The sequence below is a fragment of the Camelus bactrianus genome, chromosome 4 (genome assembly GCF_048773025.1).
Source record: "Camelus bactrianus isolate YW-2024 breed Bactrian camel chromosome 4, ASM4877302v1, whole genome shotgun sequence".
In the NCBI taxonomy this organism is placed as follows: domain Eukaryota; kingdom Metazoa; phylum Chordata; class Mammalia; order Artiodactyla; family Camelidae; genus Camelus; species Camelus bactrianus.
Window position 1 is genome coordinate 72,363,849 of NC_133542.1, and position 26,042 is coordinate 72,389,890.

Below are 26,042 nucleotides of genomic sequence, written 5' to 3' on the forward strand. Positions count from 1 at the left end.
TTTTAACACTAGATTCCATTCCCACTTTCTGCATTTTTTTTAGCCACAGGGTGAACTAATAAGGAAGCCCACGCTGCTGGGGGTTATGACCACAACCCTGCGCCTAAGAGCAGAAACGCCACTGTTCTAGGATTTTGGGTAGGACCACAGGAAAATTCTAATTCAGTGGGAAGTACCCATTATTTCAAGAATTCTTCAAAGAATTAGGCAAATAAAAGGACGTTATTGGTCTGGGAGGTGTTGGCAACTCAAGATAATCTACATGGTCAATGTAACCGCCAACATCATTTTTTCTTTAATTTTCAAGTATAGTTGTATAATATAAAATACAGCTGTTTAATATAGTGATTCACATTTTTTAAAGGTTATACTCTATTTACAGTTATTACAAGCTATTGGGGGGGAGGGTACAGCTCAGCGGTAGAGCGCATGCTTAGCACGCATGAGGTCCTGGGTTCAATCCCCAGTACCTCCATTATAAACAAACAAACAAACAAACAAACCTAATCACCCTGGCCAATTTTCTTAATTAAAAAAAAAAATTAGCCGTGTTCCCCGTGCTGCACAATATATCCTTTTAGCTTATTTTATATCTAATACTTTGTACCTCTTAATCCTCTACCCTTATGTTGCCCCTCCTCCATCTTTTGGCAGGGGTATTAACAGTTGAATTGCAAGGTACCTTATTTTGTTATCAATATACATTGGGCTAGTCTTCTCTCTTTTTCTTTTTTTTTTTTTTTTTTTTTGCAATCACAAGTAAAGATTGGCAAGATTCATTTGAAACAGACATCTTCTATCCTGAGCACTCAATCTCTTGAGTGTCGATGATCCAGGTCATGGATAATAATAATAATGGTTGCCACTTCTCGTGTCCTTACTATGGGCAGGCTCTGCTCCAAGCACTTTAGATATTTCATTTAATCCTCACGACCATCCTATGAGGGAGACACTGTTAATATCACATTATTTGAGATGGGTAAGATGAGGCTTAGAAAGGTTAAAAGACTTGCCCAAGGCCACACAATTATTAACCAGGAGAAATGAAATATGAACTCAGCTCTGGAGGCTGTGTGCTTACACTCTATTGCAGACTGTCTGCTCAGGATAATCCTTGCTCTCTGAGGGAGGGTATAGCTCGACTGGTAGAGCACATGCTTAGCATCCACAAGGTCCTGGGTTCAATCCCCAGTACCTCTCTAAAAATAAATAAATAAGCCAATCCTCCCCTCCTCGGAAAAAAAAAGAATGAAGGACTCATCTGCCTTGTAGGAAGCTGGGAGAGTATGCTGCAGTGGTCACCTGAGTCAAAATTTATGGGTTGAATGGTTGTGTATTTGAAACTTTCAAATGAAGAGGAGGGAACTGGGACTCTAAACCAATCTTACAGATAATCATGGTAGTCCCAAATATTCAACTGTAAAGTTTAATGCAAATATCAGAATGTAAAATTTAAAATGTCTTCTGTAGATGTTATCTTAGAAGATACTAAAACAAAATTTATTTCCCCATATACTTCAGGTATCACAATGCAAATTTCCATGTCATTTTAAACCTATGTTTATTCCAAGTAAAGGAAATAAATTTCAACAATACAAGAAGAGGTTACATTATAATCATTATACTATTTAGTATTTAGTATACTATATACATAGCATATAGATAGCAAGTAAAACAATAGTCCAGTTCAAGTTTTACTTTAAGGAAGATTAAAACATGCAGTTATTAACCTTGTTGTTCTCATCTCAGTGACCCAAAGCACCTCCAGCAAAGAATTTTGCTTGAAGACTTATTTGCTGCTTTACTTATTAAAAATAAATGTGAACAGCAACACAGCCCAACCAAGTGAGCAGACCACACCCTTGTTATGCAATATAACACCATTATGCATTTGAATATTTTAATACAGCCTTATAAAAAGAGAAGATATTTAACTCAAAAATGGATTCTTCAGAAAGATCTTATTTTATGAAACCATACATCCATAAACATTATCCTCTGGGGAGAAAATATCTTTCTAAAATAGAGGAAAGAATCAATGCAGATTCTTTTACATTTAAAATAAAAACCCATAGACAATTTTTTTTTCATTTGCAACAGCCAAATATTCAACAGTTTAATAGTTACTTAATGACCTTGGTTTACTGCACTGATTTATTTTTTATTTTTTAATTAATATACTTTATCTTTTTTTATGGTAGTTTCAGGTTCACAGAAAAACTGAGTGGTATGTACAGAGGTTCCATATACTGCTCTCCCTACTCCAGTTTTGGCTATTATTAACATCTTTCGTTTATTTATTTATTTTTGATTGGGGAAATAACTAGGTTGACTTATTTATTACTATTTCTTTTTAATGGAGGTACTGGGGATTGAACCCAGGACCTTATGCATGCTAAGCATGCACTCTACCACTGAGCTATACCCTCCCGCTATTAATAACACCTTGCATTAGTGTGGTACACGTGTTAGAATGATCAGTCAGTATCAATACATTATTAACGGAAGTCCACAGTTTACATTAGGGTCCACTCTTGGTGGTGTACATTCTCGGGGTTTTGCCAAATAATGTCATGCATCCATCATTACAGTATCATACAGAGTTATTTCACTGCACTCTTACCCCTATTTTACTTAGCAATATGCATTTCAAGTTCTTCCATGCCTTTTTGTGATTTGATAGCTCAGTTTCCTTTACTGCTGAATAATACTTCATTGCCTGGATGTACCACAGTTTGTTTTACCCTTCATCTACTGAAAGACATCTCGGTTGTCTCTGAGTTTTGGCAATTATGAAAAAGCTGCTATAAATCTCTGGGAGGTTTTTTTTGGGGGGGGTAGTTAATTAGATTCATTCATTTATAGAGGTACTGGAGATTGAAGCCAGGGCCAAGCACAAGCTCTACCACTGAGCTACATCCTCTCCCAAAAGCTGCATAAACATCGTTGTGCCAGTCTGACTAATATTTTACCTTCAAGAAAAGAAATTCTTTTTTTTCATTCCTGAGTTTTTCTCATTATTTCTTTATTTTAAAAAGCAACATTGATAACAAAACAATTACAGTATTCTTTAAAAAGCACACTGCACAGGAACATCAGGATTTCCTCAAATTAAGGAAACTTTCTCTTGGCTGGTTCTCTCAGCATCATCGGGCATTTACAAGAAATGCTAATGAACCAAAAGGACATGGAGCCTTTGTTTACGAATTATGAATAATTTAATGTGTGGCAAATTGTAGGCATGCTGTGTCTTTTGTTTTTGTTTTTGTTTTTGTTTTGCAAGCAGTATTTGTAAAGATAGCATAAACTAGCAAGACAACATTCACTTCTCCAGGGAAGCCTCTTGAAGTTCCCTGGACTTAGCTGGTTCCTCTCCTAACATCATATACCTTCCCCTTGTGGCACTGATCAGAGAATAAATCCACATTTACCTGGGAAGTTCTTTGATTGGTAAGCTCCATGAGGACAGACACCTTCTGTCTCTGCTCACCCTGTACTCTCCCAGGACATAACAGAATGAATATTGTGGCAAAACTACTATTTTAATAATATCAAAAAAGCCGGTGTTAGTGAGAAACTTCTTAAACTTAAAAACATAGTTTTGAGAAGATTCAAATGGCATCTTATGCATGGCTAATTAAAAATTATTGTAGAAAGAAAAGACAAAAGAATTACTAAGATTCACTGCAATTTTCACTATCAAAATTTTGTTTTTACACCTGCTGTATGTCATATAGAGATCACCTGGGTTATTTTCAATGCAGTCAGAAGAGTCCACTTTTTTTTTTCTTTGTTGGGGGAGGTAGTTAGGTTTACTTCTTTATTTATGTTTAAAGGAGGTACTGGGGACTGAACGCAGGCCCCTGTGTATGCTAAGCATGTGTTCTACCACTTGAGCTATACCCCTCCCCCAGAGTCCACTTTTATACAGCTATTTATCACTTATTAAAATAAGAATATATGGGTGGGGGTGGGTATAGCTCAATGGTAGAACACATGCTTAGCATGTATGAGGTCCTAGGTTCAATCCCCAGTACCTCTGTTAAAAAGAAAAAGAAAAGAATATATGAATAGAGAAATGTGGTATATATAAACAATGGAATATTATTCAGTCATGTGAAAGAAGGAAATCCTGCCATTAGGGACACATGGATGGACCTTGAGGGCATTATGCTAAGTGAAAGAGGTCAGACAGAAGAAAGACAAATACTGTAGTGTATCACTTATATGTGGAATCCAAAAAAGCCAAACTCAAAGAAACAGAGAGTAGAATGGTGGTTGCCAGGGACTAGGAAATGGGGCCTGGGGTGAATATGGGAATGGGGAGATACTGGTCAAAGAGGACAAATTTCCAGTTAGAAGATGAAAAAGTTCTGAGGATCTAATGTATAGCATGATGATTATAGTTAATAATATTATATTATGTACTCAAAAGTTGCTAAAAGAATAGATCTTAATGTTCTTACCACAAAATACAGATGGCAATTATGTGACATGATGGAGGTGTTAGCTAATGCTATGATGGTGATCACTTTGTAATATATGCGTATCCAATCAACAAGTTGTATACCTTAAATGTATACAATGTTACATGTCAATTATATATCAATAAAGCTGGGGGGGGGGAATATAATGTAGCTAAATTGCACTAGAAGAATTTCTACAAACTCCGAAAATTCTGCCCCCTGAAAATCTAAAATGGGGGCTTTATTTCAAGCACGTCACAATCACCTTTTGTTAGTTAGAAATAGCAAAATAATACATCAGAAAAGACAATCAAATTGATATCGTTTTCCTCCAAAGCCAACATACAGCAGCCAAGCTGATTTTTTGAATCAAACTGACAATTAGATTGCGCTGGTTTCATCAAAAGTCTTTATGGGTTTAATAGTGATTTTGGATGAAAGATACACCCAAGAAAACATTTTGGAATATCAATTTAGTAATTTGCTCCAAAAGAGATCACCATGATTGCTCCATCTGGAACCAAAATCTGCCACACAAATTCAGATTTAGCAATAATTAACTGGAAAGAAATAAACACCACCACCCTGGCTTGTGTTGTTGTTTGTTTTGGTTTTCTGAGTGATGGCTAGCCAGAGAGAAACCTCAAGTTTTTTCAAGTGGTCAAATGCACAATACTGATTTTATTTACATAAACACTGGACTAGTTTCACAGAATCCCACTAGATTAAAAACAAAACAAAAAGGGCTACAGAACTTGAAAGCAACCACTACAAGTCCCTTCTAAAGCTGTTCTGATGCCTTTTGGGCAACAGAGCTCTGTTTTAATCATATTTCTCCATGTGAATACTAAGGGGAAATTCCTACTGGCTGTCAAAATCCTAGCATGTTACAAATGACATCAACAGCCGTGACTCTGCCTGGAAGATGATGTAATAGGTGCTTATTTTCACATCAGCAACATACGTGAACATGGATTTTCCCATTTAATTAGGGTACTTTAGAATCATCTTCTAACTTTTCTTGGATTAGGCATTTTTCCCCCTTTTGGTTTACTATGTGTTGTCTACTTGAGACTAGCAGTACATTAATAACTTTAGAACGACTGTTTCTGTAACACTTAAACAACCTCACATCACCATAAAACCAAAAGGTACTAAGAATTTAGCAACAATGTCGGAAGCTACCAGGAGGAATAGAGAATTAATATGCTATGCCAACTCAGCAGAGAGAGAGTCCAATTCAAACCTTCAGTTTCTCATACTCACTCTGAATGCCTTAACAGATTCAGGGGAGGTTAGCACTCAGGAACTTTGAAAAGCTGCCATTTTCTCAAGTGGCAGGCAGCCTTGGGCCCTTCATTCCCACTGCAGGGACAGCAGAGACGAGCAAACGCCTCTGATGGGGGAGGGTTAGCTCAGTGGTAGAGCGCATGCTCAGCATGCACAAGGTCCTGGTTCCATCCCCAGTATCTCCACTAAAGAATAAATAAATAAACCTAATTAAACTCCTACCAAAAAAAAAAAAAAAGCCCCTGGAGATCCTGGGTGTCAGCACACAGCCAGATTTAGTTCTAACATCCTCTATCACCAAGACAACTTAAAAATCACTATTTTTAAAAAATTTATTTTATTTTGTTTAATTGAAGTGTAGTTGATTTACAATGTTGTGTTAGTTTCTGGTGTACAGTTAAGGATTAGAAGATAGAGATTACCATATATAAAACAGGGGGGAGGGTGTAGCTCAGCAGTAGAGCGCATGCCTAGCGTTCACAAGGTCCTGGGTTCAATCCCCAGTACCTCCATTAAAAATAAATAAATAAATAAATAATGAAAAAACCTAACTACCTCTCCCCTTAAAATTTTTTTTAAAAAAACAAAAATAGATTAAAAGGGTCCTACTATACAGCACAGGCAACTACATTCAATATCTTGTAATAAAATCACTATTAAATAGATACACAGAATCCCACCTGTTTTTGTTTATTTTTTAAAGACTTTACCAAAACAATGTCAAATTGCTGGCTATTTTTCCAAAGTGCTTCTGACATAACATAAAATTGGTCATACGGGTTTTTAGGTAATGAAAATTATGATAGCAATTTCTAGAAATTTCACACCTAATAAACTTAAGGGCACCTGTCAGGTCTTTTCACATCCACCCCCTCGGCACCTCGCTCAGTGCCTGGCACACTGCATGTTTGTAGAAGTGAGTTACAACACAGTTAAACTGAATGATGTTTATAGTCAATCTAACTATAGTGGCTTTAAAAAAAGAACCAAATAGTTATTTTCCGTCACACGCTGTAATTACAGTAAGGTGTAAAAAAGTCAACCTTGACCTCTCACTGTGAGCTCCACTCTCTCCTACTTCAGAACACTACCATTAGCCAACTTAACTAAACGCCACTAAATACTGGTTTTGGTAGATAGCTTAACAACTGATTTGGTGAAAAATTAATTTGCAGACAGAACAATTCCTAATTAATTCTTTGAGTTTGGTCTAACGTTGTGGGTGTTTTTTAAAATAGCACCTGATGTACCCTTATAACCTGTTTTGCAACAAGAGTGTTTAGACAATCATTACGGAGACTTCAGACACGACATAGCAATCCTTTCATTACTTGAGAGAAAATTTATAGAACCCTTCTGAGGAGTTTAAGCTCAATTATTTTACATAGCGTTTACAATCGCTTTTAAATTCCCCAAGACCAAGGAGCTTCCCAGAATAGCTCTTTGCCATCTTAGAGACAATATGCCCAGGACGAGTCTAGCTTTTATCTTTTTTCTTTTAAATGGAGGTGAAATTCACATGACATAAAATTAACTACCTTAAAGTGAACAATTCAGTGGCATTTAGTACATTCACAGTACTGTGCAACGATACTTCTACCTAGTTCCAGAATATTTTCATCAGCTTAAAGTAAAAATCTATACCTACTAAGCAGTTACTCCCAGCCCGTCCCTCGCCCTGGCCCCTGGCAAACACCAACATGTTTTCTGTCTTTATTCTGGATAGTCTATATAAATGGAACTACACAATATGCAACCTTTTGCGTCTGGCTTCTCTCACCAGGCTTAATGTTTTCAAGGTTCATCCAAGCTGTATCATGCATCACGACTCCATTCCTTTTTTTTGGCCAAATGATATTCCATTGTGTGGATCTACCATATTTTGTTTATCCATTCATCTGTCAACGGATATTCGGGGCATTTCCATACTCTAGCTACTGTGAATAGTGCTGCTATGACATTCTTGTACAAGTATTTATTTGAACACCTATCTTCAATTCTTTTCGGTTTATATCTAGGATGGCATTGGTAAGTCATATGGTAATTCTGTGTGTAATTCTTTGAGGAACATCCAGATGGTCTTCCACAGCAGCTATGCCATTTTGTATTTCCACCAGCAATGTACGAGGGTTCTAATTTCTCCACACCCTCCCCAACACTTTTTATTTTCCACTTGTTAAAAATTACAGTCATCCTAGTAGGTGTGAAGTAGTCTCCTACTGTGACTTTGGTTTGTATCTCCTGAACGACTAATGATGTTCACATCTTTTCACGTGCTTGTCAGCCACCTGTATACCTTCTTTGGAAAGCCAATCTCCTTTTATTCCCCACTTCTGTGATAATAAATACAAATCATTTAAAATCTTTATTATTGTTACTTTCTTTAAAGTGGACCCGTCTCTCCACTTTTTGAATCTATGTCTGAAAGTCACATAAGTTAGACGACAGCCTGAAGCAGTGTGTTGTCAAAGGGCAAAATCCAAGACTGTTTCCAGTCTGGTAACTGTCTTATTTGTTGAGCATGTGCAAAGTACTGTCATGCTGGTGACACAGCACTGGCCAAAACAAATAAAAAAACCTGATCCTCACGGAGCTTACCTCCTAAGGAAAGTTTGATAACTACTAAATCTATTAACTTGGAAAATGGACATAGTAAAATTGGGTAACTTTTCATTTTCAGAGAAATACTTTAAAATATAGAACCTATAAACAGGCCGTGTGGGGCTCTTGTATACAGATATTAAGTAACACTGAAGGAATATCTTAACTTTTACTGTTAAGAGTACCGCTTGATATACTAATCAGGCACATTTTACATAATTACAACTAGGAAATGCACAAATTTACTCTAAGTTTACAAAGCTTTCAGTCCAAAAGTACAGAACAACATACTTCATTTGAATAGCCCCACAAATAAAAATGTCAGACAAATAGAAGCACTCCCTTCTTTGTACCCAGAGTAAACTCAATTTTTAGAAATATAGCTGCATTGTATATCAGTTAACATGGTTATAAACTATTGTTTTAAAAGATTTGTTTTCAATAAGGGTATGACCAAAAAGGACATGTATGGTACTCAACCTAAATTTAGAACGGTATGTACTGGGACTTGCCTGCTCAGCATGCACTCTACCACTGAGCTACACCCAATCCCCACCCCCCTTTAAGAGACTTTTAATCTAAATTCAATTTTTTTCTAATAAAATATTCTTGGAGATTACATTTAATCAACTTCTCTTTGCTAAGTTATTACTGTGCCAATACCTAAGATGACGTCATTCTGTATTAGACTTACAACATACTTCTGTGTTAAACCACGTTCATAGCCTCCATCACCAACCTAATAAAAATTGAAATGGGGAGGGTATACCTCAAGTGGTAGAGCACATGCTCAGCATATATAAATAAGGTCCTGGGTTCAATCCCCAGGACCCCCTCTAAAAATAAATTAAGAAGTAAACCTAATTACTACCCCCACCAAAAAAAAAAAAAAAAAAAGAATAGAGGACATGAACAGCTTACAGGAAAAAAAAAAAAACTGCTCTTAAACTTTGAAGAGATAAATGGAAACTACACTGAAATACCACTTTTCACTTAATTGTTAACCAGATATCAAAATGTTTGATTACACATAGTTGGGGAGAATGCAGGACCCAGGAACTCTAACATATGGCTGCTGAAAGCACAATTGTTAGACCCCTTTGGAGGTGGTTTGGTGATACTTCTCCAAGTTCTTGGACTTTATCCTCCAAATATGCTTACACAGACGCAAAATAACACATATGAGACTATTAATCTGTTCTATTTTTAATAGGAAAATATATTGGAAACAATTTAATGATCATAGCAAATTTCAATGTATCCATAGGATGGAGTTTTACTTATTAAAGAATGAATAGTTACATGAAGAAGAATGAGGCAGCAAAGGAAAAAAAAAGAAGAAAAAACCAAGATATAAGTGTTAAAAATGAGGTACCAAATAAAAATACATAAAAATAAAAATAAGGTACCAAAAAATGTGAATAGTACGCTAACATTTGTATGAGGGGGAGGGGCACTTACTTATAAATGCTCTCTGGAAGCATTCACAAAAAAATAGCAACAGTGATTGCACTTGGGAGGAAAAAGGGGTGTATCACCTATTCAAATACATAAATAAATTCAATATGTAAAGAAGTGGATCATGCTTTTGAAGCGGGGTAGGTTATAGCTCAAGTGGTAGAGCACATGCTTAGCATGCATCGAGGTCCTGAGTTCAGTCTCCAGTACCTTCTCTAAATATAAATAAATAAACCTAATTACCTCCCCACATCAAAAAAAAAAAAAATGAATGAATGAAACAAACAAACAAATAAATGAATTATGCTCTTGAAATCATGACTTTTCCCCAATTGGCTTCTTTTTTTTTTTTTTTTTTTTAGGGGGAGGGTTTTTTTTTTTCTAGTGGAGGTTCTGGGGATTGAACAAGTAAAGAACTGTAAGAGGTCCGCCACGACAGAAGACTCTGTTAAAGAAGCCAATTCTTTAAGTGTGTTCATTTAGGTGTGGAAATGCATGAAGGATACTACGAGGACAAAATGGCACACAAGTGGGGTTGACCAGAGGAGGGGAAGGGCCAGGAAGCTACCTGGGGCAAGCACCCCTGCTGGAGGGCAAATCTAGGACAAAGCAGTGCAGAGCCCTGCGAAAGAAGCCAACAGTGCACAGGACAGATGAGAAGGCAGATGTGGCTGGAAGAGAGAGTCTGGAGGGTGGGTGGGCAGGCAAGGTAAAGAGTCGTCTAAATTCAGCTTCTGCTCTGAGATAATGAGACCCCATTAGGTTTGGGCTCAGGTCTGCACCTCACCCTCGGCACCTGAGGTAACCCTGGTTTCTTCATGCTCTCCCCAAGATACCCCTTGGAGCTGCCTGCAGGATCCAAAGGATGGGTCATCTTTTTACTTCTGGGCATTCAGCATTTTACCCAGCTTCCCTGAGCTCAACCTTCTATTGACATCAGCAAATCCTACACTATTCTAGCCTCTCCTCCTTTTCTTTCTTTACTTTCACTCCATATGAGATTGCCTTGTCCCTAGGACTGGCCCACAATTCAAAGACTACTAAGTAAATAGTGTATAAAGTCCTTAAATCTCCCTTTGAGCTACTCTGGTCTCTGCCACAATGAAAAATCAAGATAAGCATAATCTTCAGCTTGGCCTACATTTGCAAATCATTCAACAGCCAGCCCCATTCTTTAAGCATGTGATATGGGTGGGGTCTACACCGCAAACAAATATGATTTAGTTTTAAACAAACAGATCTTTTCACAGACTACTACACACAGGTGACACCTAACTGAACCCTGCTGATGGAGATAATCCTTTGCCCATTCCTGCAATTGACTTTTTAATCTTTTCTTTTTTTAAATAATCAAAGACAACACATAGATCTGCTTGGAATGATCAGAAACACTCTTATCCCAGCCAACTGCTTCCAACTTCCCTTGAGGGTTTCTTCTCATCTGATTGGCTGTTCCTTCCATTTTCTCAATTACTGGCACTTCATAATCCAAAAAAAAAAATCAGAAAGTGAAGAAGAACTCATCATCCTGTATTTCATTTCCATCAGATGCTGGAATACTTTTATCGAGACACAAAGCACTTGACTGCCTACAACTTTTCTGGAACGGTATTACTTACCTACCTTACTTACCTGCTGACCTACCAAAGTGACACAATAAATTAAACACCAAGCCTTTCAGGTTTCTCAGCCAAAAAGTTTTTGTTCAGCAAAGCAGTCTCTGATATTTTTGCCTATAGAGTCACACCCAAGACATTTAGTCCCTGCACAAAGTGCCTGACAACTTAAGGAATGTGCCTAATGATTCTCTCTCTTTTTTTTTTAATTTAAGTACAGTTAATTAAAATGTGTCAATTTCTCATGTACAGGACAATACCCCAGTCATGCATATACATACATACATTCATTTTCCTTTTTTTCCCTAATGATTCTATTTACATGTCACTTTTTGGATTATTGAACCTTTTACAAACCTCCTATTAACATCATTAGCGTTTATTTGAGCTACAGTGTGGGAACTACACATAAAATTTCTAAATAGAGTTTCTAGCCTTGGAAGTAGTTACTCTACCATAATCAACACTGACGTATTCTCTGTTTATTAGGAATCAGTACTCTTGGGACAACTCCTTTCAGTGTCAGTTGATCCTGGAATTCAGGTTACCTGAGAACACTTGAGTTGAAGGGACTTGAGGTCACGCAGTCTAGTTTACACCCAATTCATCGATCCCTCCTACAAAAATCCCCAACAACAAATTGCTCATTCAGTCTCTTCTCAACATGGAATTCCACGCCGTGAATACGATACCATCACAACCAGCAACATGTGAAGGTGAATAAGGATAGCCATTGTTCATGAAGCTTATTGTGTCAGACATTTACTGCCCTAAGTATTCATTAACTTGGTTAATATCCTCAATAATTCCATAAAGTAGGCACTATTATTATCCCCACTTTACAGACGAAGGAGGTGAGGTGACTCGTCCACAATTACTCAGCTAGTTAGTATCAGGCTGAGAACCAAACAGCTGGCATCCCAACAGTAGAGACACGCTGACTGCACTGTAGAAATCCTACAAGGATAGAATAAAAGAACTTTAAAATAAACAACCATTGGAGACTGTATTAGCCCACATGTTCCACCCAGAGAGTGAAGACTGAGGGAGTAGCAGAGAGACGAGATCTATGTGCTTCTTAGCTTTGGTCTGAAAGATTTGCTGCCTCCAGAATATTGATTCTATTTCACAACTAAAGCTACAGAAAATATCACATTTCATTTGATATTTCTTACACAACACTTCTTCAGCAGACTGGCCTGGCTTACATGTCTTTATTTTTAGAGGAGGTACTGGGGTTTGAACCCAGGACCTCATGCATGCTAAGCAAACACTCTACCATTTGAGCTATACCCTCCCCTGTGCATGGCTTACATTTCAAAGGAGAAAAAATGAATTTTAGGAGGAAAAGCTAGGAAAAGTGTTTCTGACCAAAAGGAATTGCAGGGAAATATCCCTTTTTGTGGGTCGAGGGCTATGACAATAATGTAAAATATCAGAGTTTTAAGTACGGCATCACCATACTCGAAAGTATACAATCTTGTGACAAGAACGTGAGGACAAATTTCATTTAAGGAGTTTATTTTTTCCTATAGGTCTTCATGTCAGAGCGTCACAGTTTCCTATTCCACCATCTTCAGAGAGAGTAAGTATAAATGCTTCTCGAATGTTCCTCAACTTTTCAATTTCTTATTCAAAGAGAAAGTGATTTTATTTTTAAACAGAATAATAGAGCATATGGTAGCCCTATTCTTTAATAAATGAACAAGGGCGGTGTTATTTCCTAGCCTGACATCCAAGGGTACTTCTGCAGGTGTTATTATATAACAAATCACCCCCAAAACTGAGCAGGAAAGAGCCATTTAATTCTAGGTCAGCAGTTAGACAGGAACAATGTGTCAAACTGCTGCTCCTTCAAGGCTGGGGCCCCAACTGGAAAGGCTTGAAGGCTGTGAGGACTTGACTGAAGGAGGGTTCAATCATCTGGAAGCCCTTCACTCATATGGCTGTTAGTTGATAATGACTGTTAGCAGAGACCTCAATTGGGCTGTCAGCTGGAAACTCTACAGTTGACTTTCTGTATGGGTTCTGGCTGTTTGGACTTCCTACTAACATGGTGTTGAATTCTAAGAGTAAGCACCCCAGGAAAGCAAGGCAGAAGTACATGGTGTATTTATGATTCTGCTTCAGAAATCACACAGTGTCACCTTCACCATACTCTACCAGGTCAAGGCAGTCACAAAGGTCTGCACAGGTTCAAGGGGAAGGGACGTAAGCCCTCTCCTGCCCCTCAAGGCAAGGAGTCTCAAGGTCACATTGTAAAAGCATGTGGAGTGGGAGATACTGTTGTGTCCATCTTTGCAAAATAGAATCTGTCACACATATGATATAGAGATCCCCTCAAATCTGATTCATTTGGTGATCTAGTATTGCCAATTTTAAATTATCTCTGAAATAAGTAAACAGGAAAATTAAGCAACATATTAGGTACAACAGAGATCTAAGTCAACAAAGTGTGAATTGAATAATTCTCAACATTCTTTAATCATCTCCAAAGCACATAGGCAGCTTTCAAAGAAGTAAAGTTGACACTATTAGACTGTCTGCAAAAACCTATGAAAATGATGCATGTATGACATTAATTTCTGATTAGTACCAAAACTCAATGCCCATAAGTGGCCATTTATTTTTATTTTGCCACTTAGGAACTGGTCCATTAGTTTTACTTCTAAGCTTGTCGAAGCTCCAAGATCTGTTTATTACGTTCTTGTAACAATAGACAAAACCAATCAATTCTTAATTGTCTACACCTCTCCTGAAACAAGTTTCACATAATGATTCTCAGTAAGGTAAACAGTTCAGCAAACAGACAGCACAGCCACTGTCCAAAAGGGCAATATATTATGACTATTTTTCAAAGTGACCGAGTTCCAAAGTTAAATAAGAGGTCTTGCAGGTATAGAACTATGCCAAGAGCTTAGAATTTTACCATTTTAATTCTGGCTTTTCTGATTACCCAAACTTACATTGGGTAATCAGACCCAAAGAGACCCAAACAGCCTGGATCTGTTCTCAGAGCTCCAGATGCATATATTTAACTATCTACTTGATACTCGACACTTAGATACTCGACACTTAATAGGTGTCTCGCAAAATGTCCAACAACTAAACTTCAGTTCTTTTCCCCATCAACCCTAATCCTACGTTGTCAGTCTCTCACACCCTTATTCTTCTCCATAGCATTTATTAGTATGGGATACACTAGATATACCTTTGTATTTGTCTGGCATATAGCAGGTGGTCAATAATACTTGTTGGATGAATTAATTATGACTTATCTGGGTCCCTAAGAATCACAACCAGAGAACAATAAGGCATAAAGAGTACCCTAGAATGATTATGGTCATATGGGGTTGGCAGGGTAAGAAAGTCACTCCAAAATATTGCTAGATTTTACATTTGTTACAAAGAATAAAAATGACCAAAAACCGAGAATGTATGAGAAGGAATCTCAGTGTTAAATCGTGCTACCCAAGCCACATCAGAATCCCAGGGGAGCTTTTAAAGTTGCGATTCTTGGACTTGCCAGTGTGGGAAATGCTGGGAAGATGAGGAACACCCAACATCCGATCTGGGAACCTGAATGTAATCTCAGGGATGCCAAGATTGAACAGAGATTAGAATTTGAAAGGTCACAGCATAACTAAATATCCTGGAGTCCATCTGGTTAACGGGTAAAAGGAAAGAGAATCATCCACATAGCAGCTGAAAAACAGACCCTATTCCCTCCTTCACGGACCTCTAGCCCTCTAGAAGAGAGAGATGCCTCGGGCTCCCAGAGCTTGGCGTCACAACCCATTAAACTCACCCAACTCTGTTTTGATTTTATGCTCTCCAAGAAACTTCGTACAGAACTTAGCTTTCCATATGGATTAGCCTTCAGGGAGAAGATGTGCAGTTCAGCAAATATGAATAGCTCATCTCCTTATGGATGTACTTCTCATTATAAATTTGCAACTTGCATTCTGGCGTGTTCAACAGTCTTGGGTGAATGTGAGTCACCTCCAGGGCATACTGAAAATACCAAATCTGTTAGTTTAAAAGAGCTGAGAAGCAGACCCTGGTAACGCTGCAGAAGTTGTGCCACCTGAGCAGAAACAAAGAGAGGGCAAGAAAGAAGTGCCTGGAGGCTTTGGTTTTGTGCCCAACTGGTTATTTGTTGTTGTTGTTGTTGTTTTAAAAATAAGGACCTGAGGTTAATATACTTATTATTTATTTAACCCACTAACCAAAGCCATGAATTGACCTCATCCTCCCAATGCCCTGGCTCACCACCCAAGATGTGCCCTGCCAGGTCTTCTTGAGGCATCCAAGACTCCCTAGCAATTCATTTTCATCAATTCCACCATATAAAAATGTGGAGGGGTTCTCTCTACTCCGCCCCACACAATTAATCCAATTAGCCTAGTCTGGCCTGCAGCTATCCAGCGCCTTTCCAACCTCCTCTACAATAAGGAAACTGAAGATCTAGGCCCAGAGCTACCTGCCTTCAGCAGTTCAAGGGTGGGTGCCTTGCACGCCCTCAAGATAAAGCCACAGTCCTCATCTGGTTTCAGCTATAGTCTCCTTTTTCAGGCTCCTCCTCATGTGCTCTGCGCATTCTTGAGCTCAGTGCCCTATTACACTTATGGTCTTTGGACACAGCTTTTACTCCCCCTTCCAGGAAAACTGTCTAGATCACCCTCCCAACCTGAACCACTCCCCTCCCCCTGTGTAACTTACCCATCCTTCAGGACTCCATCTGGATGCCATTTCTTCCCCACCTGAGTTATACTCCAGTGTATAGATTTCCATGTGGTTACCTTACCTTAGTCCTTATAACACTACTGTAATTTCTTGTCTATGTTTCTGCCCCCCTACTAGACTGTAAGCTACCTGTGGGCAAGAACAATGTCTTGGCACTTAGTAGATGCTCAAAGAATAGATACTGTGGACAAACTATGGAAATCTCAGTCATTCTCAAGGTGTCTGCCTCTCTTTTCTGATAGTTTTTATAATTTCGCTTGGTTTCTTCTTTGATGAACTAACGTCATAATTATTTGCCACCCACATCACCAATCCTCTTGCCAAAAACAGTAATGGCAATTAAGAATTAAATCTATCCTAAGATGATAGGGAGACTTTCCATGTACACCTTAGTATCTTTTGAAAATTGAACAATGCAAATAGATAACCTGTTTTTAAAGATAAGCAAATTTTAAATTTAAAAATTCAGAGTCAGGGGAGGGTACAGCTCAGTGGTAGAGTGCCTGCTTAGCATGCACAAGGTCCTGGGTTCAGTTCCCCAGTATCTCCATTAAAAGATAGATAAATAAATAAATAAATCTAATTACCTCCCTCCCCACCACAAAACAAAAGAAAAAAGAAAAAGTCAGAGTCATGCTGAAAAATATATTTTACATACACATGTACATTCATGAAGTCCAAATTTCTTTGCCCAAACAAACACTGCCAGGCAGTTCCACGTACATGCGCCCTAACACAAATATTTTTTTCAACTTCTTAGTTCTCTTTGCTAAGAAGAAAGCAATCTCAAACTAAGCTGATATGTAGAGTAATTCACTAGATGTCTCAAGCAGCAAATATCCAGGTTTTCAGGGAAAAGAATGCAACTTCGGTAGAATTTTTTTTAAAGTGGTAATAATAGCCAAAGAGAACTATCTCCCCCTGAGGGTTAACATTAAGATGTATCTTAAGCAGATCCAAGGATATTGCTAAAAATTAGTATGGTTAGTGTCTTGCAGTGCATTTTTATATTAAAAAAGGGGGCAGAATAGCTCAGTGGCGGAGAGCATGCTTAGCATGCATGAGGTCCTGGGTTCAATCCCCAGTACCTCCATTAAAAAAAAAAAGAAGAAGAAGAAAATAAATTAGGAAAAGGAAAAGAGATAAACACACATAGTCCCCTATAATCCAGATTTCCTTTCCAAAGTACTGGTTTCCAGGCATTTTCCAACTATTAGTTATTTTATTTTATTGTTAACATGAAAACAGAATTTTAAATCAAAGGACAGACTGCACTGTGAAAACCAGGATTGCTCATTTTTCATGAGTCCTGCTTCCAGCAGGAGAGTTCTGCAATTTATTTCCAAGGAACAGATTGTTGTTTTTTTTTTTTTCTTTAACCCTCTCCTAGACTATCCTTACTTGTACTTAACCACCACCTCTCATCCAACAGTCTCAAAGCACTTTACAAACAAGCACTCATCTTGATGCTTTCTCATGAAGAGGAAGGCAAGCACCGCTATACCATGTTATAGATCAGGAAAACAAGGAGAGGAGAGTAAAACCTGCCCAGCATTACTAAATGTTAGAGAAGGCAAGCTGGGCACCCAGGCTGAGCCCTTCCAGGCTGTCTCACTCACCCTGGCGCGCCCACACCATTTCTCCCAAGGACCTACCGGGTATTTTAATGTATTTCAGGAACCCACTCTAAGTTCTGGTTGTGCAAATAGAACTCCAAGGGGAATAGCTTCCTGTGAAGGTGCCAAGTTTTCTTTTGCCATAGATAGGAGGGGAAATGTTTCGTTTCTTGTTCCTTAAGAATCAAAACTTTGAAGCCCTGCATGGGATAGCTGGAGTCCCCCGTCAAAAGTGGAAAACAGTAAGATTCTCTTTGCTCTGTCTCAGTCTAATTAAAACTACTTTTCCCCAAGACATAATTTTTGTCCTTAGACCCCAAATCAGAAAGTTGATATTACTTTAACTATTTAATACCTTTACAAATTGATTTCTTTAAATTAAAAAAAAAATCCTTTGGATTTAAAAGAATTAGGGGGAAACACTAGACATATATGAAACACCTGCTAGAATATAAGCTTCATTCATCATAGTTTCTGCTCCATCTTCAGCCCTTAGCTCTGTGAGTCACTGGTTCTCAGTGATTCTCAATATGAGTAACATCAAATGTTTTAGAAAGCAAAACCTGCATCAGTGATGGGGGAAATATGAGTGACTAATGGGGAGAAGAGGGATTGTGAGCTACTAATACAAAAGATGGATTTTTTAAAAAAACATTTGTTTAGTGTCAGAAAAAAATTTCACTTCTAGCACCAGCACTCATTGCTTGGGTGGGTCTGGTCTATTGAATGGAAATAACAGTTAAACTTATAGGGTCCTTGTTAGGTTATGAAAGGATGCATTTAAATCCCCTAATAAAAGTGTATCAAGCCCTTAACAGGTTGGTTCTCTCCTGTTTTCACACTTTAAAAGATGAAGGGGGAATTTGGGTTCCACTCATGATCCCTCAGAAAGGGAAGTAGTGTTACAATGTGTGGCAGAGAAGACTGAGGGCTCTAAAAATAAACACATGGGGGCAAAAAGATGATACAAGAATGCCAGAAATATTGATAATCTTGAAGTTAGGTGATGAGGACACAGGGGTTCATAATATTTTCTCTAAGTATGTTTGGAAAGTCCTATAGTAAAAAGTTCAAACAATAATAATAAATTTTGATAGTATTAACTTTAAAAAAACAAAAAGGATGAGGAGGAGAGCTCTAGAGTCCAAGACCTGGCATTGAATCTCTGCTTTCTCCTCTGTGAACCTGGCAAGTTATTTTATCGTTCTGTGCTTCAATTTCCTCTCATAAAAGGGGATAATAATGATGTGGCCAGGCGCAGAGATGTGCCGCTCAGATCCTTCTTCCAGAAAGGATTCACTGCCCAGCTGCAAGGGGTGTGGTTAGGAGACAGCTTCCTTCAGGGTCTGCTTCATCTTTTGAGCCAAGGTCACAATGTTCCTTCAGCAAACTCCAAGCGATGACTGAGCAAGATGGTAGCCAAAGTCACACTGTTCTTGGGGCAGCCTTTTGTCAATGAACGAGCAAGGCAGTGGTACAAGAGCCTGGCCATTTCTGCCCAATGTGAGACTCCTTGAATGGGTAATCTTTGCTCTACAGCTCCTGGTTGGCCTGGTGGAGGCTTTGTCAGGCAGCATTATGGTCCGATGACCCCCTCTGCCCAATCATACTTGCTCCCTCTTCCTTTCACAGGTGTTACTTCCTTATACAGCTCAGTACTCCCAACTCCATCTCAGTCTTCTCAGATGCTGGCACAAATGGTGCTTAACTTCACTGAATTCTTGTGAAGAATAAATGAGACTATGGGTGGAAAAACTGTGCACAGCTTCTGACACATGAGAAGTTCTCAATAATTGATGACAATTACTCAACAGTGTTTAAAGCACGGTGCATGTGAAATTATTACAAGAACGATAGCATTTATGCAATTATAATCTATTTCTATTTTTATAATCTATAAAGAGCAGAGAAGTAAAAGTGGGAATTGTAGCTGCTGAACTGATATACACTAAGACCACAGATGTTATTGTAAGAAATAATTTTAAAAAGTAGTAGAGGAGGGTATAGTTCAAATGGTAGAGTGCATACTCATCATGCATGGAATCCTGGGTTCAACCCCCAGTACTGCCTCTAAAAATAAATAAACAAACAAACAAACCTAATTACTTCCCCCTCAAAAATAAATAAATTAATAAATTAAAAATACCAAAAAAAAAAAAGAGAGAGAGAGAACAAAAACTTCATTTCAATGACCAAAATGGTGTGTTCTAAATTTTAAAAAAGAAATCATCCTATAGCTAATATGATATTATAGTTTCAATGTTAACACATATAACTTTTGCAACAAGAAATTAGAAGTTTCACCTTTTTTGTTGTTGGTGGTGGTGGTATAAGTATAGTTGTAATATTAAATAATCAAGGTTGTTAAACGTACATAAAGTTAGCATAGAATTTCACAAATCAGTTGAGGCTTATGAGTTGAAAGTTGGTCCCAATTGGAAGGCCATGATCAATCAATATCAAAAACTTGTATATTCTCAACTAACTCTTTAATATAAGATACGTAATTGGCCCTTTATGACTTTTTAATTGTTTTAACTAGACACATCACTAGGCTCAAGCTAGTATGAATACATTTTACTAAATCAGGAAACAAATATTTCATTACAAACACGAATTCCAGAAGACTTCACACCCACATTCCAAAATCTAATTAGATTAATTTCCCAGGGGATTCATGTATTCTTGGTAGCTTGCAATTCTGAAGCGTCAAAATAAAGCCTTATTTTTAAATGTGGCTGGTGTTGATGAAACAAGTATGAGTAATACCTACAGGAAACACAGAGCTAGCTTTAGCAAGGAAGTGGGTGATACCTGAATAGTCCTTCACAGAGGCGCTTCCCATGTCACACCAATGTAAAGCGAGAGTTCTAATGTGGTCACACAGTTAGCACGGACACTTATAACACTTCCTTACGGTGCTTGAAATACAGTTTTACCTACCAAAAATGCAGTGCTTGGGATTATATCTAAAGTATAAAGTGAAGGCAAGAAGCTGATGTGTAAATTTCAACCATAAAATTGTCAGACCTCCCATGTTTTAATATCTACTAACCACAAAAAACCTGGGCAAACCAAACCCTGTTTTAATAGAGACTTGATCTCATCTATCTTCTGAGGCACTTCTTCTCTAGTCACCGTAGTTCCAAAAGTGCTGTCTCCCCTGTTGGTCTAGCTATGCTTATCCGAAACAGAAATCTCTGAAAGGTTAAGAATAATCAGCAGGAAGAGCTATGAATTACTGTTAGTACTCTGTTCCATTCACTATTTGGCAGTAAGAGGAGGTGATAATTCTCCAAATCTTGAAACTATTAATAGTCAAGAAATGAACTGATTTACAAAACAGAAACAGGCTCACAGACATAGAAAATACACTATGGTTACCAAGGGAGAAGAGGGTGGGAAGGGATAAATCAGGAGTTTGAGATCTGTAGGTACTAACTACTGTATATAAAATAGATAAACAAGTTTCTACTGTAGAGCACAGGGAACTATATGCAATATCTTGTAGTAACCTTTATGAGAAAGAATATGAAAAGGAATATATGTATGTATATGTGCAATTGAAATACTATGCTGTACACCAGAAATTGACACATTATAAACTGACTATACTTCAATAAAAAAAAATAATAAAAACAAAACAAAATGAAACAAAAAAACCAAAAAAAGTCAATTACTTCAACGTTAAAAAATCAGTGATGCTTAGTTTAAAATTTTAGCACACTATAAAGTGTTCTTATGTAAACACACATGCATACATCAGGAATAAACAGCATGAACAGCAGAAAAGAGGTAACTTTTCAAGCTCTTCTTTAAAGACTGTGTATTCGTGGGCAAAGAGTATATGGGAAATCTCTGGATCTTCTGCTCAATTTTGCTGTGAAACTAAAACTGCTCTAAAGATAGTCTATTTTCTTAAAAGTGCCTAGAATTATATTTTTTAAAAAAGTTTACAACTGCCAAAATGCAGAAAGGCATTAAAACTACCCTCCAACTACTTATTTATTTAATTAATTATTTTGCAGGTTGTTTTTTTTTAATGGAGGTACTAGGGATTGAACCCAGGGACCTCGTGCATCCTAATCATGTGCTCTACCACTGAGCTGTACCGACCCCCCACTTCCCACTACTTTCAAAAAGCAAATGTTAAAGCAAGAGGAAAAAGGATTCATTCATTTATTCAATAAATATTTATTGAACTACTATTGTGAGTCAAGCATTACTCCTGTTACAGTTGGTAGACAACACTTTCACTGCCGCCTCTTAAAAGTGCATGCCACAATCAATGCCACTATAATCAACAAGTTGTTGAATGCACGTTATATGCTTGGCACAGTCCTAAAAGCACAGGTTTTAAAAAAATTGATTACAATCAACACAGCTGGCTTCTTACTATGTTAACCAATATGTATTATTTGGGCTCTCTCTGTTTGCCTTCTTGTTTTTGTTATTTTGGGCTAGTCCATTTCTTATTAGTTTGAAGAGAAAGAAATAAAGATGGCAGAAAGGACACTAGGAGATAAAAGTAGGTTCTATCACTGAGTAATTTAGTAGCCTCAAAGAGCAGAAAATTATAAGAAAAGCTAAAATTTCCACTAGATTTTTTCATACTTCACATTAATGATCAAGCTAATAAAAAGTTGAGCTGACACTTCAATAACTTCTCACTTTTTTCTAATACGCAGGTAAAAAAAAACAAAAAATAATTCAAATGTAAGCAATTCTTGCTTTGCCATTTCTCCAATGACCAGTCACAATTTGAACAATTCAGTGCAAACTATTTACGCTATTAACATAATCTTCTAAACAAATTCTTCAGTAAATGCATTTTGGTAAATTTTGGAAGCATAAATCTCTCTTTTGACTCTGATGTTGCAGGCTAGAGCTAAAACCTACTTTACATGCTTTCAATGAAATAAGTAGAATATATACACTGAAATCCTTCAATGTATATAAAGTGACCTAGACTCAGATCAATGTCTTGCACACAGTAGCATGCAACTAAAAAAAAAATTTTTTTTTTAAATGGAGCTACTGGGGATTGAACCCAGGACCTCATGCATGCTAGGCATGCACTCTACCATTGAGCTCTATCCACACCACCTAAAATTTTCAAAAATTGATTAAAATGCAATATTATGAAGAGTTGTACAGAAATAATTTTATTATATCCTTATCACTTTAAATCAGCCATTTATACTTTGCTATGAACTTCGGATATAGAATAGAAAATCTGAATAGAAATACAATCTAATGCAATAAAGTTACCATAAATCATGGGTTTTGAGTCCATTTTTATGACTGCATGATGTCTCAAAAATGTCCTAGAATATCAAAGTTTACGCCTATGGAGAGGTTGAAAAAAAAAAAAGGAAGAGAGAGAGAGAGGTTTTACTCTGTCTACAAAGCAGGATGTGGCTAAGAACAGGCCTCAAAGGTAAAATGCATGTTAGAAACCTGAAGTTTTGAAAATCCTCTCTATACGGGCATTGACTAACATCCTAAAATGTGTGTAAAACCTGGTGGCACTTGTGAAGGTCTAGGAAAGCTGCAACCACCTGTTACAAATAACTCATGGCCACCCAAACCATAGCTCCATCTCTCTCCATCCAGAAGCACAATTCTGCCAAGTTAGGCTTGACGCCCCATCATTATCTCATTACACATGGGCCTGATCCCACAGCCAACCACTCAAAGAGAACCCTCAATCACTGCCCCTCCAGGCTGCCCAACACTGCCCCACATACCGCACAACAGAAAGCCTCTCACCACCAGAGAACTGGAGGTTTATTTTTCAGAATCCTTCATTATTCCAATTTTTTGAAAAAAATCTCAAACTCTAATCAAACGAGGCAACTGAAAAGAGACATTACGTTGCCCTTATATTTCTCAGTATTTCATCTTAAAACTCAGATTTTGCACTTCCCTGATTAGTGCAAATTATGCGTTCATTCTTTCCCCTCTGCCAACGTCTAAGCCACTCAAGGGCAAAGGCCGATACTCTAGTGGGATGCCTTTTCCTTCTCTTTAACTCTTCACTGACATTTACTTGCATGTAGACAACTGAGGAGGCGTCCTTCCTCATAAAATTTAGCCAGTGGAAAAAAATTTCAAGCACTTTACACACGTTCTCCCTTAAAAATCTTTTCCAGTTATTTTCACTGTAGAAAACATCAAGTGCAGACAGCGGAAAGCATAGGAGCACCAGCCCTCCTGGACCCGTCATCCAGCTTCATCAATTACCAACTCCTCAGCACTTTCATTTCATCCATACGCCTTCCACTACCACCCTGAATTCTTTTCGAGCAAATCCAAGATTTCCTCTCATTCATATATATTCCAGTTTCCGTTTATCTTCCACAACTCCTTGTCTTTGCCTTCCTTCCCAGCCTCTATTCCCTAAAAGAAACGTGCAGAATAATGCAGGTGACTGTAGCTGTTTTATTCGTTTTCTTCTCTTAGCTGCCCCGCTCTCTGCTCGGTCATCTTCTCTAACAATCACCAACATCACTGTGAAATGCCCATCATTGTGTTCAGTCCCTTTAACCACAGCCTGTTTCACTTAGAAACATATCGTAATTTCCCTCCAGAATACCCTTCTCTTGTTTGGACAAGCGGAGGGGAAAAAATCGTGCCAAAATTTCCATTCTTTTGATAATTACTTCTGATTCCCCGCCCCCTCAGATAATGTAGAAAGAGTCAACGGGAGTGGAAAAGGAATAGAATAAAGAAATTCAACACTTAAAATGGTAGATTCTGCCTATTTAGGTGTGTGTAAATACTTAAAACCATCTGTTACTTTAGTTTAAAAGTGAATATTTGTAAACATCACTCGAAAATTTGAGTCCCTTTAGATAGAGGATGTTTATAAAATGAATTATCTTAAGGGAGCAATTGCCTTCAGGATTTTGGTATTAATAACAGTAGCTGCTTCTGAGCCTAAGAAAACGTTATGTAAAAACAATTAAGCAAAACACAATAATAATACTCAGAGAGGATGCGCTCTGTTTCTATAGCTGTTCTAACCTTGTTTTATTTTGACGTGAGATTTCTTGGCCTCAGCCCAGATAGCAACCATAACCCCCACACACTTTCTCCTCCACACCCTTTACAAATGGAATTCCGAAAGGAGGCACTTTCAAGTTCATCACGGGAAATATCTCGTCCTGAGAACATTTCAGGTCAATAATTGAGATTTCATCCACTCCTCCCTCCGGACACTGCCCTGCCCATCCCCTGCGTAGTGATTTCCCCAGGAATCCAGAGGAAGGCAGGAAAACAGGCTCCATTCCACAAACCACAGGCTCTCCTCCCCAAGAATGGCCTGTGCACCGCCTTGGCATCCTCCGTTCGCCAGGGTCCGGGAGACCAGCGGCCAGACACCACGCTGTGTGTTTATCCATCCGCACCACAGGTTAAGGATCCCGGCGGGGTGCTCCTCAGCGCCATCCTACCCCCATTTTAAAACTGTTTCTCCCGAGTAGTTAAAAAATATAAGATTTACCCTGCAAGTACCTCTTGCTGAAGGTGATACACAAGATCTCCCCGTAACTCCGACTACCTTCCCCTCCAGGCCAAAAGCCGCAGTCCCCACAACAAATCCAGGATCTGAGCTGTCCCTCAGAGAACCACAAGTGCGTCCCAAACCATCATAGGTCAAAAGTCCCCGTCACTAGAGGGAAGACATCACTTCTTGCCCCTGAGCCCCAAAACCCGAAACCTCGGACCTGGACCCGCCAGGGTCGCCCCGCCCCCCGGAGGAGCGCCGGGTCCGCCCGCACCTCCGCGGAGAGAAAGCAGCCCCAGAAACTCGCGGCTGGGCGCTGAATACCTAACGCAGCGCTGAAAATCCCGGGGCCTCCACGCCCCCATAGAAGTCGGTCAGCGGCGCATCGGTTACTGCCTCCGGGGATTAAGCCTCTGCCCAACACACACCGCTGGCATCGGGGCGCCGGGGAGACGGAGTCCCGCCTGAGCCCCCGGCTCAGGCCGCGGGGGACCCGGATCCAAGCCCCCTGCTCAAGTCGCTGAGGACCCACAGCAGCGCGCCTCACCTCCGAAGGATGAATCTGGCTCGCACTCCTGCTCGAGCCAAGGCCAACGAGAGGCACCCGGACCCGCGCCTCCCTCCCAGGCCGCGGGGACCCCGACCCGCGCGCGGTCGCCTGCATCCAGGCAGCCCGGCCCGCGCCCCTACCCAGGCGCGCCAAGCACCTTCCCCCGCAGTCTGGCGGGCCCAGCCCCTC

The 26,042-nt window shown here is 38.8% G+C and overlaps 1 protein-coding gene and 1 long non-coding RNA gene across 12 annotated transcripts in view; both read right to left on the reverse strand.

Annotated features, from left to right (window-relative positions):
* FNBP1 (formin binding protein 1) overlaps window positions 1–26,042 on the reverse strand; it is a 122,359-nt gene that overhangs the window by 96,016 nt on the left and 301 nt on the right. The window lies entirely within an intron of this gene.
* Window positions 672–26,042, reverse strand: LOC141577504 (uncharacterized). Its single transcript, XR_012506575.1, has 2 exons — window positions 2,466–26,042; window positions 672–1,137 (listed from the first exon to the last, which is right to left on the reverse strand). It is a non-coding gene; the product is annotated as an uncharacterized LOC141577504 (long non-coding RNA).